This window comes from Carassius auratus, unplaced genomic scaffold (assembly GCF_003368295.1).
Source record: "Carassius auratus strain Wakin unplaced genomic scaffold, ASM336829v1 scaf_tig00215565, whole genome shotgun sequence".
Classification (NCBI taxonomy): domain Eukaryota; kingdom Metazoa; phylum Chordata; class Actinopteri; order Cypriniformes; family Cyprinidae; genus Carassius; species Carassius auratus.
Genome location: NW_020528142.1, coordinates 539,508 through 557,117, shown reverse-complemented (window position 1 = coordinate 557,117; position 17,610 = coordinate 539,508). Strand labels below are relative to the sequence as shown.

At 37.5% G+C, this 17,610-nt stretch overlaps 1 protein-coding gene across 1 annotated transcript in view; it reads left to right on the top strand.

Moving 5' to 3' along the window:
- The first annotated feature begins 780 nt into the window (after positions 1-780).
- The window catches only part of tenm3 (teneurin transmembrane protein 3), a 265,306-nt gene continuing 248,476 nt past the window's right edge, over positions 781-17,610 (top strand). Inside the window, exon 1 of the mRNA XM_026260629.1 lies at positions 781-1,456. The gene's annotated coding sequence lies outside the window, so the exon portion shown is untranslated. The remainder of the gene's footprint in view (positions 1,457-17,610) is intronic.

Here is a 17,610-nt window from a genome sequence, read left to right as displayed (position 1 = left end):
ATTAACTTCTCTTTTTTAAATCAATATATAAAATATTATAAAACAACATTTCATGTTCATGTATTTTTTTTTTTTAAGTGGTCGTATAATGTACAGTCGGCTATTGTCGCAAGATACACAGAGACACGTTGGTCAGGGCTTTAGTAGGAAGCGGGTTTAGTGCTCCTGTCCTAAAAACTCCTCGTCCTTTTTCTTCTCACACAATAAAATAATTTCATTTCAGATCAACATTTCATGTCCACTTATACTTCTTGGAAAGTAGCAGTCTGACGATCAAAGAATGTTTTATTTTTTTTCAGAGGAAAAAAATTTAACAAGAAAATATTTAACAAGGTGATATGTATAATTTTAGGTCAGATGTTGAAAAAAAAAGTATTAATGAGGTAAAGTATCCTTTAGTTAACACTTCATCTTTTAATAACTAGTTCATCATTTTAAAAACAGATTCAGATATGTGTAGCCTAACTCAAATATGTCAGTATATTAACATGACATATAATTTAATGACATAAAAGCATCTTCAGGTAGCACCTATACATCTTGTAACGCCATTTGCCACAATTTTGCTTCATTATTTATTTATATATTAAAAAATACAGTAAAGTTCTGGCAGCTGCCATTTTGATTTGTACCATAAATTTAAAAGAAAAATTTTTTAATCTACAGTTAGTTATTTTTATGTTTTATTATACAGGGCATATGTTGTTTGGGGTCAGGTTAAGTAATAAGTTTGAGCATGCAAACTAACACTTGCAAGCGCTTTAAACTGCTCCTCGATGAGAATGAACTTCGCATCCCGAATGAAAACGTAAAACAGAGCCAAACCCATGAGCTGCTTACAGTCGCTATCAGCCAGAGACACGATGATGACGACGAGCTTGTGAAAGTCATTCATCAGGGTTCGGCGTTAGTCATGGATGACCCTTCATTTATCACTGATCCGGTGCTGGATACAGACACATAGCACACTGATTGGACGCAGCGGGGGGACCAGTAGCTCCGAGCCAGATCCAGAGTTGAGGAAACACACTCTTGCGCGATTTATCCGTAGCCTCCTCTCGCAGCGCTTTCAGGTAGACATGCACGCGCGCATTCCCGGCTTTGTTGTATCTCTGTGAGGAACCGGCGGCAGCTCGTTTTACTCCGTATTTCGGTGTTCCCGGACTGTGGCGGCTGATATTCGGCATTTACGCACATGAGCGCTGGACACATCGATCACCCCCGACCAATCTCCTCCGTTTGCTCTTGCTTTTCAGAGAGGAGAGAGAAACATCTATCTATCAACATCTGAGTGACTCTCGCGCTCTCCGGACTATCGTTTGGACGGGAGTTGCTGTTTGAAGCGAGTGAGGAGGACTTGTTTTGCGAGAAACATCTTTCTGTTTTGTCTTTCCCAGAAGTTGACCGTCGTTTAGTGAAGTTTTGTCAATGGGATGCTGAAACACATCAACAGCAGGTAAGAACACCGATGGCCTCAGCATGCGCGAACGCTAACTTACACACTCGTTACATTTTTTCATTTTATTTCATAGAAAACAAAACAGGTCAAGGCAGGGCAATTTTAATTTTATTTTTCTCCCATTAAATCGTTCTTTATTTTTATTTTATTGTTTATTGTTGTGAGATAAAAAGCAAACAAAAAAAACAAACAGAAAAAAAAAACCACATCATTAATGAAAAAAATGCATTACTTCCAGAATAGCTTAGATACGCGCATGTTGAAGTAAATCATAGTAAAGACAGTAGGTACACATGTGTTCACGTGCGGTGCTTGTAAGCTTCACTGTATATTAATAAGAGCACACATAGTTTCACCGTCGTTTTAATAAGTTAATCCACTTGACTTTTTCCGTTGTCTTTCAGTGAAAAATGTGTATATACAGCATATAATGATATTTCTAAGCTCTACACTTCTGACGACTTAGTAAGCATTTCCTTTAATGACGTAAAAAATGAACAGTGTACTGCAAGAGGATGATAAAGACATCAGATCAGTAAAATAAACCAAAATAGGCTATAGCTGCGTCTATATAATTTATACATCACCTTTTTAATAACTTGTTTTTTTATTAATCTTACTGTGTAAGATTGTGTTTTACAAGCAATTATAATCATTGAAATAAAAAAAATATAGTTATGAAAGTAGTTGTATTGACATTGTTACTGCATCCTGTGTGAACAATATTACAACATCCCTCTGGTCAGATTACATGTTAAAGTTGTTTGTGAGTGTTTGATACAGACCTGCTTTATCTGGGGGAAACTGCTGTTTACAGCATCTACTAATTCACCTCCACATTGTGCTGAAGATGTATATATATATATAAAAAAAAAAAAAAACTGTAAACGTTAACTTACCTTCACCTAGTCTTTTTTTTTTCACTACAGTTCTTCTCTCATGTTTGTTTAAGCTTTATTCTCAGCTCTGAGTGAAGGCTCATTGATTGATTATAAGCGTAAAAAAAAAATGCTTAGTTGATGCTTATAAACAAATATTATTTCATAACAATTTTTGTCTTTTTTTTTTTTTTTGCAAGTAAAAAAAACAATGAGATGGTACACTTTTACAAAACACTCACTGGCAGTAGTGTTTTTTTTTTTCTTTTCTTTTTTTTGGTCTGTGTGTATGAGTGTGTCTTCTGAGCAACTCTTTTCTTAGAGGTAAATGAAGTCTTTAAATATTTGATGTCAAACAAATTACAACATTTGCTTTGGTGACTTTGAGACATATTGCTTTGGTGACTTAAATGGCAGTAAGGATGTTTCTAAATTACTTGTAATGTCAAACTGATCTGTACATAAATGAGCCAAACCTCTAAAGCGCATCATGGATATGCAGACTACTCAAACACTCGTACAGTATTCTGAAAAGCAATAAGATAAAAAAAGAAGAACAAAAAAGGTCATCAGTTAAATTTTACATATGAACACATACCTGGAGGTTGTGTTTCGATGGATAAAAAAGAAACAACCTGACGTACACACACACACACACACACACACACACACACTGACTGAAAACAGTGTAGAAGGGAGCATGGTACTGAGGTATCACCATGTACTGTAATTGCACTGAAAGCTGATACTGATGATAGTGATTGGTGAAAGATTCCTGGCCCATCCTAAATGGTCTTTTGTTTAAATGTTCATGTATATTGCCCGCTAAAGTCACGGACATTAACAGACATTGACTCCCACTGAATCATGCTCCTCGACTGGTCTCTTATGTTATATTCAGTTTGTAAATATCTATATTTAAAAACATGTTTCAATCTCCTGATTGTTTTGACTGGTTTATGCCTTCTTCTGGGGTTTTTAGCGATTTATTTTACGGCTTTATTTTTAAGCATGTATCTGTTTCTGTTTATTAGAGTTCTCTAGTTTAGGTCAGTAAGGTTGATTTGTAATTTGTGACAGAGTCAATCATTTATAGATGTTACAAATGTTTGAGATGCAAATATGGGCGTTTTGTGTGAATAGATGTTCTTGCCTATGCATGTTTTACTTATTTTTCTTAAAAAACATTAGGGACATTAGACAATACATTTACAAGGATACCTATGTATTATGGACGGCGTGCGTAATAAAACGAGGAGAGATTTAGCATTGATTGTGTGTGTGTGTGTGTGTGTGTGTGTGTGTGTGCCTGCTGAGAGACCTTTGACTAATCTGAAGTGTAGCCGAAATCAATTTTTGATGTTGCCTTGAACTTGGCCTTTGTTCACTTGAGAGACAGGGAGGGGGTAAAGAAACAGACAACACAAAAACTTAGGCTGATTTTATTATTTCACATTAAAGTTGGAGTGATTGATAGGAGCACTTTCAAACTCTGAAGTGTCATTTATATCATGACAGAAAGAGCTTCTTCTTATTTTTTTTTTAAGACCCGTGGAAGGCCGCAGCGTGTGGGATGGAGAGAGTCTGCACATGTTTGATCTCACATCAAATAAAGGAGCAAGAAGGCACCATTTGTTACTGTAATGATGCTAATATGGACACATATAGTGGCCCTCGTTCCCTCATAAAGGCCAGTACAGATGTTATTGGCTGGGGGTTGTCATGGTAATGGGATTCACAGAGGCTGGATTGATTGACAGAACCTGTCCAGTGCGGCCAGATGTTTTATTATCTCCTTGTTGCTTCTGCTTTCACACCTGCTTAAAAGTCAGCATACATATCATTTCATTATTCAAAGCCCAATTAGTCAGTGTCTTCGTTTTAATCATTCCCTGTCAATGGGAGGCATGACAGCTAATTGCAGAAACACTTATTTTCATGTAATTTCATTTTCAGACTCTAACATGATTAATAATTGTCAGGAGCACAATGATAGGGAACAGATAAATAGGCATTGTTGTTTTGTGTTTGTGCATGTGAAAGTGACTTACTTTCTGATGGTATAGGGCTGATTCTCCAGCTTGCAATGCATGAACAATTGGGAGTCGGCATTGCATGTACACACACACACACACCAATGAGGCCTGAATAGCATGTAACATTTGGAGCAGGCTCATTGCTGCCCAGCCATGCTTAAAGATGAAGACACTGGTGTTTTTGCCTGCAACCCAACACCAACTCAAAGCTCACTGACTTGAGTGCACATGCCAAATGACAGCCGGAGAACCGCGGGCCTCGTGCCTCTTATGATGTTATTTTGTGTGCTTGCTATATAGGTGGATTGTAACGTATCAGGAAGAGAGGTGTGGAAACAAATAATGTTTGTGACTTGCGTGACCGGATGGAATGTTTTGCGCGACCTATGCAAGGCTTAATTAAAACGTCACGCGGCAACTCGAACGTATTGATGTGCCACTGTTGTGCTGCTTAATTGACACTTTGAGGGATGCACTTTCACTCGTCTGGTAACGGTTGAATTGTGCTAATATTTCAGAGAAGAAAGGAATTGTCTGTGTTTAAGACCCATCCCCTTGACCTGGACTCTTTAATGCAAAGCCTTTTCTTTTAAGTCTGTCACTCTGATTTATGCTCAACTCCTCAATGCATTGAACACGCGGAGAATACTTCAAATAGGATTATACACAGGCGCACACACGGATGCACACTTTGGTTGGAATCCACTCTTTTAGAGCCGGCCAAAGCTGTAAATAGTTTTTAAATGGTAAAACGGATTGTGAACTGTCTAATGATGCCATTACAGACAAACAAAACAAATCCAGTCTCATGGAATCTACCAAAGCATTGTTAGGTGAGTGTGACGCTACTGTACTGGGCACCTTTTCTCGTGGTCGTCTCCCAACAGACAATGTTGACTTGCCCGCAGAGTGTTCAGTAGATGGTGGCTGCTTGTGTTTGCTGGGAATTTGAGGAGAGAGGCACGGGTACCAGGAAATAAGAGGTTTCAGTTTGTGTCAGAACAGCTGGACAATGAGGGAATGCATTTTTCAACGTTCAGTAGGGTTTTGTGTTTGTGTGTCTCTAGGTCGCTGTACTTGGCTGATCTTTTTATTTTTCAGAGGAGTGAAAGCCGCTTGCAGGTCGCAGCCTTCCAGAAATTCTTTTTTCGCCCCCGCTTTTATAGAGAAAGAGTGGCAAATGACCTCTCCCTGTGAGCCGCTATGAAAAATTCATGGTCTCCTCCCTCTTCGAGCCATTATGTCAACATCTAAAAATACTTTATTTCACACTGGCGCCTGTGTGATGGTCAATGATAAACAAACTGCAAAAACCACCAGCTCTCGAGCTGGCAACACTTTGGGATTGGCAAATAAATAAATAAAACTTTCCAGTTGCATCAAAAAAGTTGGACCGATCTGGTGTGTTACATGCAAGCGTATGTCTTTTTGGTGAAATATGCAGTGCGACCAGTGCGGAAGACAACGATTGTGTGAATTCTGTCGAGTGTGAAACAGGGAAATAACCGGCAGCTTTTAAGCAGGCTCCACCTCCAACTTTAAATCTGTTATGTTTTTGTTTTTCTTCTTCTTCTATCTTTTTGCCATCTTGTGAAAAGTTCATCAGATTTATATTTGACAACAGTTGTTACATAAGGCGGGTTTGGTGTTGTTATGCTGTACTATAGGATTTTCTGCCGAGTGCCCTCTGCCAACTGTCGAATTATACGTGCCAAATAAATGTATGATAGTAAAGGAAGAAAGAGGTAGTTGATTCATTGAAGTGTTTGTGTCTGTTGTTGAAGGCCTTTATGTGTAGGATAATTGAGATAGGAAGATAAGGATCAAAAGGTGACAAGCTGGAGTCACATTCAGATGCCTGACATTTTTTTTGAAACACTTAACCTTCATGTTGTCTTATAGTTTATGTACTTACATAATGTGCCTTTAACACATGTGACTATTGTATGAAACACCTGCATTTTAGTTCACTGTGGAATGCACATTAAGTAACTTTCCTTTTTTGACAAGAACATTTCATTCATCCGCTTTACATTCCTTGACATTATTACAGCTTTTTCTTAGATTATCTCATATTGATTTAGTTCAAAAATTATGCCCAGCATTTATATATATCGTACTGTTTAAAAAGTTGCGAGCCAGTAAGATTATTTCATTTTTTATAAATAAGTCTTTTAAGTTTACCAAAGCGGTATTAATTTGTTCATTATGCGGAATAATAGCATTGTGAAATATTATTAATATGTTTCAATTTTGTATTAATATATTTCAAAATGGAATGTACTGCTGTGATGGCAATTATTCCAGTCTTCAGTGTTGCAAGATCCTTCAGAAACCATTTTAATTGTTCAAATAAAATGTCTTGGTTTTGGCAGTGTTAAAAACAATTGCGCCCCTTAATATTGTTTGTGGAAAACATGATTTCTTTTTTCTTCTTGAGAATTTTTTTTGTTGAATAGGAAGAAATATTTTGTAACATTTTTATTACTGTCACTGATCAACTGAATTCATCCTTGCTGAATAAAAGTACTACTGTAATATTTCAAATAAATCGTACTGCCCTCAAACTTTTGAATAATAGCGCACGTGTGTGTGTGTGACTGTCTGTCTTTTGTAGTTCTTTTATAGTTCTTCTTTTTTTTCCACAAGGTTAGAAATTCATTTTGTGACGCACTTGTCCTCTCCTATGACTAAACGTGTGTCCTAGTCCTCTGCTCCGTTTGTATGTACCTGTGCGTCCTCCGTGGAGCGCCGACTTCGGATTGGCTGACGGCATACCTGGCGTCAGACACTTTTATAGAATAGGACAGGTCAGTCATCTGTGTGTCCGTACCTTACGACGCTTCACCTTTTAAATTCTCACACGCTCCACTCCGCTGCAGCACGACTTCCCATCACAGGCGGTCTACTTCTTCAATGACTTCCTTTAAGACCCTAATTCATTGGATTCAAGAGCCAGGTATGCTTTGTACTCCATTTTTGCAGTTTATCACGATTGTACGGCCTTTACTTATAAATATTTAATCCGTTTAGACTGTCAAGATTAAAAAATTTGACATTTGCCATTTAAAATGCTTTACATTTAAAGGTGTAATGCAATGACTTTAGTTCTAATTTACCAGGCAATAAATGATTGAAGGGAAAATACTTATTTGAGCAAGTCAGCGGTCATAGTTCACCAAGCGCCAGATGCCGGGATATTTTATACTTCATTGTTCCCATTTTGTTCTCATGTGTCCTCCAGTATCTTGTTGGGCATCCATATTTTATGAATGCCGCAGTAAATAAAATGGAGGGCGCTGTGTGTAAGTGTGTGAGGATGTTCGAGGGAGGGATGTAAACATGAACTGTGCTCTCCCGTGGCGGAAGAGGGGTTCGCGCAAAGGTCTTTCTGGGTCTTGGTGAGGCCATCAGTCTTCCCTTTTGTCACTGATACAGCCAATCCAACCCCCCCCAACACAACTCCTTTCGGCTTTCTTGGAGAGGATTCAGCTTTCCTGCGGGCGCAGCTTTGTGACCAGCATGGCCAGCCCCATGTAACCTTTTAAGTCCAGCTGCAGCGTTCCACGGCAGATATGTTCATTAAGGAGAGGAGCAAGGCTTTTGTCTCCCCCGTCAGAAGAGACTGCGGGCAAGCAGGGTTTTTATTCAAATAACCACCCACTTGATCTCACAGCAGCTCAGGTGGAAAGGTTGTGCCGATTTAAATGTGTTTTTCCCCGGCTTTGTCATTTGTGCTGGCTAAATTATAGCCATTTTAAATGTATAAAAAATGAAAAAAATATATATATTAATTATCGCTTGCTTCCTCTGCATCATTCCTTTCTCCAGTCTCCCTTCAGCTGGACCGTTTCTTTTGTAGACGATGGAGAAATTTATCTTGCGAAATGTTGCCTGAAAGTGCTCGGTGCACCGTAATTTACCACATAATTTATTAGCTCCTTTTGCGTTTTTTTTTTTTTTCTTTTTTTTCTTGTAGCGTGAGGTCCAGAAATTGAAACAGAACAGTCCTCTTGATAGCTTTCTTTGGATTAAGATCATGGAGGTGGAGAGGCCAGGATGAGGGATTCGTCTTTCTAATGGCAGTGATGAAATTTTTTGCCACTGTAATTTATGTGTGTTTCAACATAAGTTTATGAGCACTTACTTTTGGAATGCAGTAACCCCCTTTTCCCATTAGTTTCAGCTTTACAGGAAGGCCCACTCAATATTGCTTTAAATACCATATGAAAACCACCAAATTATAGAATTATATTTTCCCCTAAGTGAGGAGGTAAAAGGGGCCGTCATATATAATTCATGCTGAAAGATTTCTGTAAAAAAGGCGTTAGAATGAATGCGAAGAACATGAGAGGTTGACTGCCTGCTTGTATGCTACAGAACATGGCAGGTAGTGTCTCCGGCCAATCAGATCCTTTGGCTCTCTATACGAGAGGAGGGGGTGAGAGACACATGAAAGACATAATGAAGGTTAGTGAAATGGAGAGCAATACATCTTGCACATTGAGCTCGCTACTTGTTAAAGCGACAGGGCCTAACCAGAAAGGAATTTGCTTGATGGATGAATTTTACTCTTCTAATGGATACAAGCACTTGAAAAATGAAAACATCGATCCATCCCCAAGTTTTTCCATCCCTCTAATGAGAATGGGTGTTACGAAAGATTTTGAGAGGGTAGCGGGGACAGTCTTTTGCCCAATGATTTGGAGCACATGTATCTCGGGTTTCAGTCACAGCTGAACTGCTGCTCTCTCTATTGTATATATTATAGGAGGAAGAGAGGACGCTCGATTTGTCTCTCTATTGATGTGCAAATTCAGAATGGGTTAGATATTTCCTCTGTCATTTTGCTGGAGCTTTCTTTGAACCCCGTTAGCCCCCATTCAAAGTGAAACAAAAATATAATTTTCTGCTAGTTGCTATGGACACAGTAGTTTACTCATGTTAGCTAACTTCAAAATGCGCTTTTTTTGCTTTCGAATTTGAATGGAAATTTTAGTGTTTTCACTGTCACTAGAGCGGCCGTTCTTAAAGCTGCAGTCCGTAACTTTTTTTGTGTTCGTAATTTACAAAATGTATATAATAGGCAAGTACACCATGAATCCATTTTCCAAAGCATGTTTCTCGCTTGTCCTGAATCACTACAGTAGACTCATAATAAGTGTTATTTATTTTAGACTGGTTCGGTTAGGTACCACTGCGGAGTAGCCCAGTACCAGCGTGATTCACCACAGACATAAACGCTGTTCTGTTTATTATCCGCTATAGCGTCAAAAGTTACTGCAGCTTTAACTAATGGGTTGCGACCCAAAAATGTCTGGCGGGTCTTTTCCTATAGGGTACCAAACTTTGATATAGCAAAATAAATAGACTTATTAACTTGTAAAATGAAGGAGAAAACACTTCCTTTATATTTATTATTCCTTTTCTTTTTTTTGTTTTGTTTATTGTTTATTTTTTTGTCCAATGCCATCCTTCCAGTCAAACTCTTATTTTTGCACAAATTCATCTATCACTGGCCTAATGTTTCAGCTATTATGTATTAATAATTTGATAATTATAATTATAATAATTTTGCATATTTTAAGGGCTATGCTGTTGTGATATTATGGTAATATTTATCAGGTAATAATAATTAGTGTTAATGTTTTTTTTTTGTTTGTTTTTTTTTACATTTTAATTTTAAATTGTATCAACTACGTGTAGCTCGTTGAGTTTCATGAGTGTTATTAATGTGTAATTAAATTTCTTTTTTTATTTATCATGTAAAAAAAAAAAATGATGTAGTGGACATATACATTATGTATATTTTTTCTTACTTTTTTTAAATGGAAGGGATATTTATTTTGAGATTAGAAGCAATTAACAACAGAATAAGGAAGATTGTATTGCTCTTCTGATAGTTGCTGTGTTAAAAATGAAGAGAACTCAAAATGTTGTTAGTCACAATGGCTATTTATTGCAGCGGTCACAGCTTGTATTCCTTCTGTATAGTTCAAAGCGCTGTACCTTTATCTGTCCCGATTGGTAGGCGATTGGCTGCAGTCACCGAGCAGACGGGGTGAGAGCGTGAGGCCATGATGATGATGGCGAGGGCGGAGAGACGTGAGATCCAGAGCTCACTGGGTGCGTGAGCAGGCCGGGCTGAATGTCACACACCTCGCCCCCTCCACACACACTTGTGCGGTGCTCTCATGGCACACTGTTAATTAATCTGTAGCTTCCAGCCAGACGGGCACAGCTCACGCAGCCAGCTGGGAGATGCTTTAGACCGGCCGTGCACTCCCTCTGATGGCTCACTCTGCTGGCACTGTCTGCCAGATTACATCAGGTGTGTGTGGGTGTGAGTCCTGCTTGTGTGGGTGTAGGCGTGTGTTTGTGTGTGTGAAGAAAGGGAAGAAAAAGAAAAAGAAAAACATTGATTTCCTGGTCATTGTACAATGGCCTGGACTGAACGATCTGCTGAAAGGGGAGAAATCCATTTCCTTTGGCAAGGAGAGAAAATGTTTTCTAGTCAAGTTAAGTTGCTTTCACCAAGGAAACTGAATGCAAACCTCAGGATGAATACAATATGTTACTTTGCACTTTATTTAGTCAAAATGTTTCTTTCCACGTTATGCTGAACTGGGTGATTCTGATTAGATTTTTAGCAAAAGCAGGATTTTAGGATGCATCTTAAAGCGATAAGCCGGTAGAGACAGTATTTTGCAAATGTTTTACCACGGGTAAAAGGGTTTTGTGCATGACGGAAGCAGAGTATGTTATTATTGAATTCAGATGATGTCTATGTGGCTTCATTATTGCTCATCCAATGAGATTTTAGAGTTTAGGAACAGCAGAAAATTGCACAAAAAAAAAAAGTGCATCTGCAATCCATCAGATGCTTCTTTAATTTAGGCCCAGATTTCATAATATCTGGAAAATGTATTGTGGTTTTGAAAGTCAAAACTAAGGTGTAATAGAAAGTTAACCTGTTAGCCAGCACCAGAACGCGGGCGTCTTGAATGCCCCTAACTCGCATGTGTCAGTGTTTACCAATAGATTAAATGAAACGGGACAAATTTAATCTTGACAAACTATGTATCATTATAAAGATCTAAGCCTCAAGAATCGACGACAGATCGCTGTTTTTCAATGGAAAGCTTATAAAGACTGTATTTGCTACATTTGTGTAAGCAGTACACATTAAAACATGAAGGATGAAAATGCTGTACATACCAGATCCATCGTAATAACGAGTCATAAACCCATCCACAGCTGCAAATCCTGGTTTAGTTAGGAAGGTAAGGGTCCACTGAACGACATCTCATGAAGCACGTTTAGTCCAACTAAGCAATAACGTTGTAATATGGATCATAATTCCTTTGTTTACTTTTCAGTTCTTCAGCGACAGAACTGTTTGCGTACGTTATGGAATAACTCACGGACCGGAAACTGCGTCTTGGTAGTAAAAAAAAACGGCATGGTTTTGCAGCGTACAGTGTCACAAACAGAATGAGAGGATCCAACGGAAAACATAATGAATGAAAGATAATTGAACTTTGGCACTCTCTCCTGACGGCTCGTGACGCGCTCTGACGCACCTGTCAGCTGATGGAGGCGAAACTTATAGCAATTGCCTTTTTTTGTTTCTTTTATTTTTCAACAGTTTTTATATGTGAGAGTGTGTTTTATGTTGAATGTGAATGTATCTGCATGATTACCATCTGTTTGAGTGCAAATCAGCCCAAATCAGCTCGCTATTACTGTATAATCACGGCTATCAAAGTGACAAGTCTATATGAATAGAGAGAGTGGAAAATTGAAAGTCAAAACTAAGGTGTAATAAACAGCATTTATGTGCACTTTAAAAGTTTGATTTCAGTCAGACTAAACTAACCAATAGTACATACTACATAAACTAATCATTTGTACATTTTAAATAACATTTGATTTCAATTCGTTGGCCCTGAAATTGTGCATCTGCTCCGAAAAACCAAGGGAAAATATATACACTCGTGATTTGACTACAATAGAAAAAATAAAAATTGTAGCTCTATTATAACTGCACATGTGAACGTACTAACTGTCCCATATATGTCGTTCCACCCACATTCTTTAAATAATCAGAGGAGGTACTGGACCGCTCACTGTAGCCTTCAGCACCGTCCAGCCGTAACCCGCCTGTAACGGACAGATAATTTCATCTGCAGGGTTCAGTGACTGCTCAGCACACTCCTCTGTCATTAAAGACGGAGTCCCAGGCGAGTGAAGAGTGAAGGACAATGGGTACTACATTGAGCCAGTTGGCTTGCGACGCATTTGCATGGCTCTAAGTGCATCTCAATGTAATTAAGATGGACGGCAGTAGAATGTACATTAGACTGCATCAGATACACTTTATGAGCCGAAGACACTGACTGAAGTCACATACTAATAAAATGACTATGTGTGGCTCACTTGTAGTTTGACAAGTTTTCTGACATACCAGTCTCAACTTTCTTCTTGGACATCAATTACTGTATGTATTACAAATGAGGGTGTTTTCAAACACTTGTTTAGTTGTAAAGGTCTTGACAACATTACTTTACTTTAATTTGCATTCATATAACAATGAAAAAGGCTGTTTTAGTATCAAGTTACTAGTTTTATTAATGTTTTGAATCAGTTCTATTTTAATGTTTTATTTTCATTTTATGTTCAAATTGGAGTAATTTTGTCTGTATCATTTTTTTTTTTTGTACATTTCAATGGTATTAGTTTTTGTTTCAGTTAACTATAATAATTGTGTGCCGTACAACGATGACACGCAGGAGAGATGAACTGTCTATTTTATTTTAATAATGAAATAAAACTACAAAAAGCTTTCCTTTCAGTGTTATGCTTCAGGCTCAAGAGTTTAACCTGACCAATTTGCAATTCAAAATGTAAAATCTAAAAAAATACAAATTATAACAGAATGTAACACTTTTGTTTTCTCTCTACAGTTTTTAAAGCCCTAGGCTGTCAGTTGATTAAAAATTAATTACAATTAAACTTGTGATTTTTTTACATTTATTTTTTTGTAGTTAACATGATTGATCTAAGACAGCTAAATTTGCTGAAATTGACTTCTAAATCTATATCTTGGTATCATAATCATCACTTTTATGTTACTGTAATGTTCAATTGAGTGGAGGAGTTGATCCACTTAAATAGGCTCTGAGTTGGTTATTCTAAAGCAGCCTAAGTGTGAAAACAATGTTGCATAGAGCGTGTACCGTGTACCGTTTTCTGTCCACTGGTTTGGCATAATCTAATGCAATAAAGAATTATTTTTATCCATTGTTGTGTTTTCAGTGGTTGCCATGTTACATTGTTAACCAGATAATGCTTCTAACACCTGGACGAGGGTGTTGTAGAAACACTCACTTTATATTTTACTCTTAACATGCATTATTGGAGCTTTTTTTCTATACCCATCATCTCAGAGGAGTGGTTTAGGTAACTGTGTTGTATGTTGTGAGATGTAGATGTCTTCACGGAGCCGGTAAGTGAAGAGCTTTCAGCAGCCTTTCATCATTCCTGCCCCTCCCATGTGCTCGAATGGGCTTCTCCCGCACTCCCGTTGCCTCAAATGGAGTCTTCTGTTCCCCACACTTCTTTCCTGCATCTTTTCCCTTTCTCTCTCACCGTTGACATGGCGACAGCTTGTAAGCTACAGGTGCCCATGCTTGCCAGAGTAATGGTGGAAATAGACTCTTACTCAACGAGAGAAAATAATCAATTCACCAAACTAGACTGATTAAAAAAATAAAATAAATAAAAAACACTTATAAACCCATGCTTGGGATTTGAAGTTTTGCATCTTTTACTTAATTGGAAGTGGCTGTTAGTGAAATACTCGTGTCAGAAAAAGAGTAAAAGATTGATAGAGTGTCGTACTCAGAAACCGCTGCCCCGTAGCACAGTTAAATCAGCATCTTAGAACTATTAGCACACATCTTATTGCTTAATTTGAAACACAAACAACCCTCCTCTTTCTTTTGTGGTGTTTCTCTGTCTCTCTTCACAATAAATCGAGAAACTCCTTCGGTTAAAAACCACAAGCAGCATGATATGATATATGTTGTTGTCTGTCGTGCAGCGGAAGAGTCCCACGGCGCTCTAAAATATTGTTGACATCAACATTTCTGCATTTGTTCTTAATTTAGTCCCCCCCACCCCCCACTTTCATTCTCCCAAGTGGGCACATTGGCATTTTGAACAAAATCGGGCCTGCCACTGGTGCTCTTACAGTAGTAATTAAGATGAGGGTCTGTCATATCAGTGCTAAAAGAGTCACCACTTATCCTAATCTGCAGTGGCAAGTTTTGCAAGGTACACAAAAGTAGTTGACTTTGTTGTTTTATGTAAGTGTTATCTGCAGCCATTGAGTTTAGGTTCATTCTTATGTTCATTCCTCATTAAGCAAACATTCCCTGCAAATGTAAAAACAGATGCTCTTTTCCAAAACCTTTTTTTCATTCTGTCGTCAAATCTTCATTAACCGACAGCAGCTTTTACATTTGGGCGTAGAGTGGAGCATTTAAATTGTGCGTGGAACATATAACTGACGGGAGGGGCTCCGGTGGAAAACTGATGGGCTTTGAAACATACAGATGACATTGCAGCTCATTTCTCCTTCACTGTAAGTTACCGAAAACACACGTGAAAACACGCAACACATGTTAGACGCACGTTTGTGCAGCAGAGTGTCTCTCTCTCGCGCTTTATGACGTGACAGACGACTAGTTGTACTTTTTCATTCACACAGCCCGTGTGTTCTAAGAATGGGGTTGTGAGTCCTGAAAATTTACGGGTTTAAGTTCGGTTAAAGAATGAGGTTGTTATGCATGTAAATAACCGAACCTTGTGTCAACGTAACTGTATTATACAGGACTGACAACTGTATTCTGCTGCTATGTGAATGTGGCCACAGTGGACTCAGAATTGATTTCAAGAGGTTGATGGTTGCATGTTTGTAGACTAGCAGCATTATACTTTAATATATATAATCTACTGAGAAAAACAACAAAAATATATACATAAAAAGTTATTTTGTTTTATTTATTTTTTTTATTTTTTAAGACTGTTGTATTCAGTGAGGGGGCATTAAAGTGTTAAAAATAAATGTATTTCATATAAACAGTGTTGGGGGAAGTTGCTTATTATTGCAATATTGTGTTACGCTATAAAAGTGTTTAACTGTGTTACGTATTAGTTATAATGGAAAGTAATCCATTATATTACTGACCTGGGCTATAGACTTAAAAAAAACTCAAAAATGAAATATTTTGCAACTGTAAAGTCCCATTCAAACCAAAAATGAAATTAATAACCCTAACAAAGTAACTTGCTTTTCTTATTTGAAAAAGTAACTCAAATCGTAAATTTAAAAGTAATGCATTACTTTACTAGTTACTTGAAAAAAAGTAATCAGATTATGTAACCAACGTTACTTGTAAAGCATTATTGAAACACTGCATATAAATACTTTAATTTCATCAAGTACATTATGAATCACGGTTTTCACAAAAAAAAAAAAGAGGTTAAGCACTAAACCCATTTTCTACAATGATTATAATAAGAAACTTCTCGAGCAACAAATCATCATATTACAAAGATTTCTTGAGGATCATGTGAGGTAATTACTGCTGAGCATTAAACGCAGCCATCATTTGAATAAATTACATATTAAAATAGTGTATGGTTTTATTACATTTTATTTCATAATCATATTTTTATTTTATTTAACAGTTTTACCATTTTTACTGCATAAAACACTTTAAAAACATTAAGACAGTATATGTAAATCTTTTAACTAACACTAAACTATTTTCTTTTAATATGACTAAACTATTTATTTATTTATTTATTTATTTTATTTAACTGCCAGCATATTTTCTGACGTTTCAAAACAGTTCAGAGCAGGCTACAATACCTTAAAATGCTGCCTGATCATTTTATGATTTCATATACTGGCGAAACACAGTTTTTTTTTTTTATCTTTTTTTTTTGTATAAAACACTTAGTAACTTTGAATATCTAAGCATTGGAATCTAGGGCTCACCTGTTGAATAGAGAGCTCTGATAACTGCGCTCAGGGCTATAGTTGTGTTTTCTAATCTCTTTGACCTTTAGAAGTGAGTGACAGGTAACAATTGGGAATGATTCTGTTTTTTTTTATGAAATGTGCATAACAGATCAGATGCAACGGAACTGTTATATCTTCACTCCGGTAAGGTCATTATTGCCCCCCTCCCCTCGCCCCTCTTTTTTCTTTCTTTATTTCACTTCCTGTTCATTCGCCATCCCTGCCAAGCCCCTCAAATGGATGTACTCCATTATCAAAATTCAATTTTTGCCTCCATTGCTGTGGTCCTCTCGTAGCAGCGCGGGCCGTTCAACCAATCCTCCTCTCTTCCTGTCTCATGAGCATCTGCTGCAGGAGGGCAAATAGTCTTAATTGTGTTTGGTGAGAAGCGACCACTGCATGACTAATGAGCCCTACAACCCGCAGAGAAGCAGCGCTGCAGCAAGCTCCCCAGCATCTCCAACCCTCTGATGACTTTCCACCACAGGGACTGCAGGGTCTGGGTCATGCTGGTGGGTCAGGCATTCTGTGGTTTGGTAACTGTCTCTCGCTGTAAAGGGTCTGATGAGCAAATGCGATTACAGACTGGAGGCCCAATTGACCCCTTCTACCTAATGATGGTTCAGAGAAAATGGAATGAGACCGTGTAGGTGTCTTTGTTCCTGTTTGTAAGTTCTGTCTTGTTTGAGATATCAGTTACCACATCCACAAAATTGTTTACAGCTTCCAAACTCTTTATAAAATAACGATTTTATTTTATTTTATTATTTTGCTTTAGTTAGTGTTTCCCAAATTTAACAAGCGCGTGATTTAGTGTTATAAAAAGTGTTATTAAAAATGAAAGTTACATAACAACAAATAAATAAAATCCTAATCTAATCGTCATAAATAATTATCATGTCAATTTTTGTTAATTTATTTGAATGTCAGAACTATTTCTTTCTTGTAACTATTTTGAAAACAGTATTCCGTGAAGAGCTAAAACAATGTTTGTGTATGGCACACTGGCCGAAGTCTATTGTTTTTAATGCCATGGTTAATATTTCTATCACATCTGTCTCATTAAATTAATAATAATAATAATAAAAATGCATGACTGATACTAAGCCAGAAAAGTCACAACTTGTTATCAAATGGACTTGA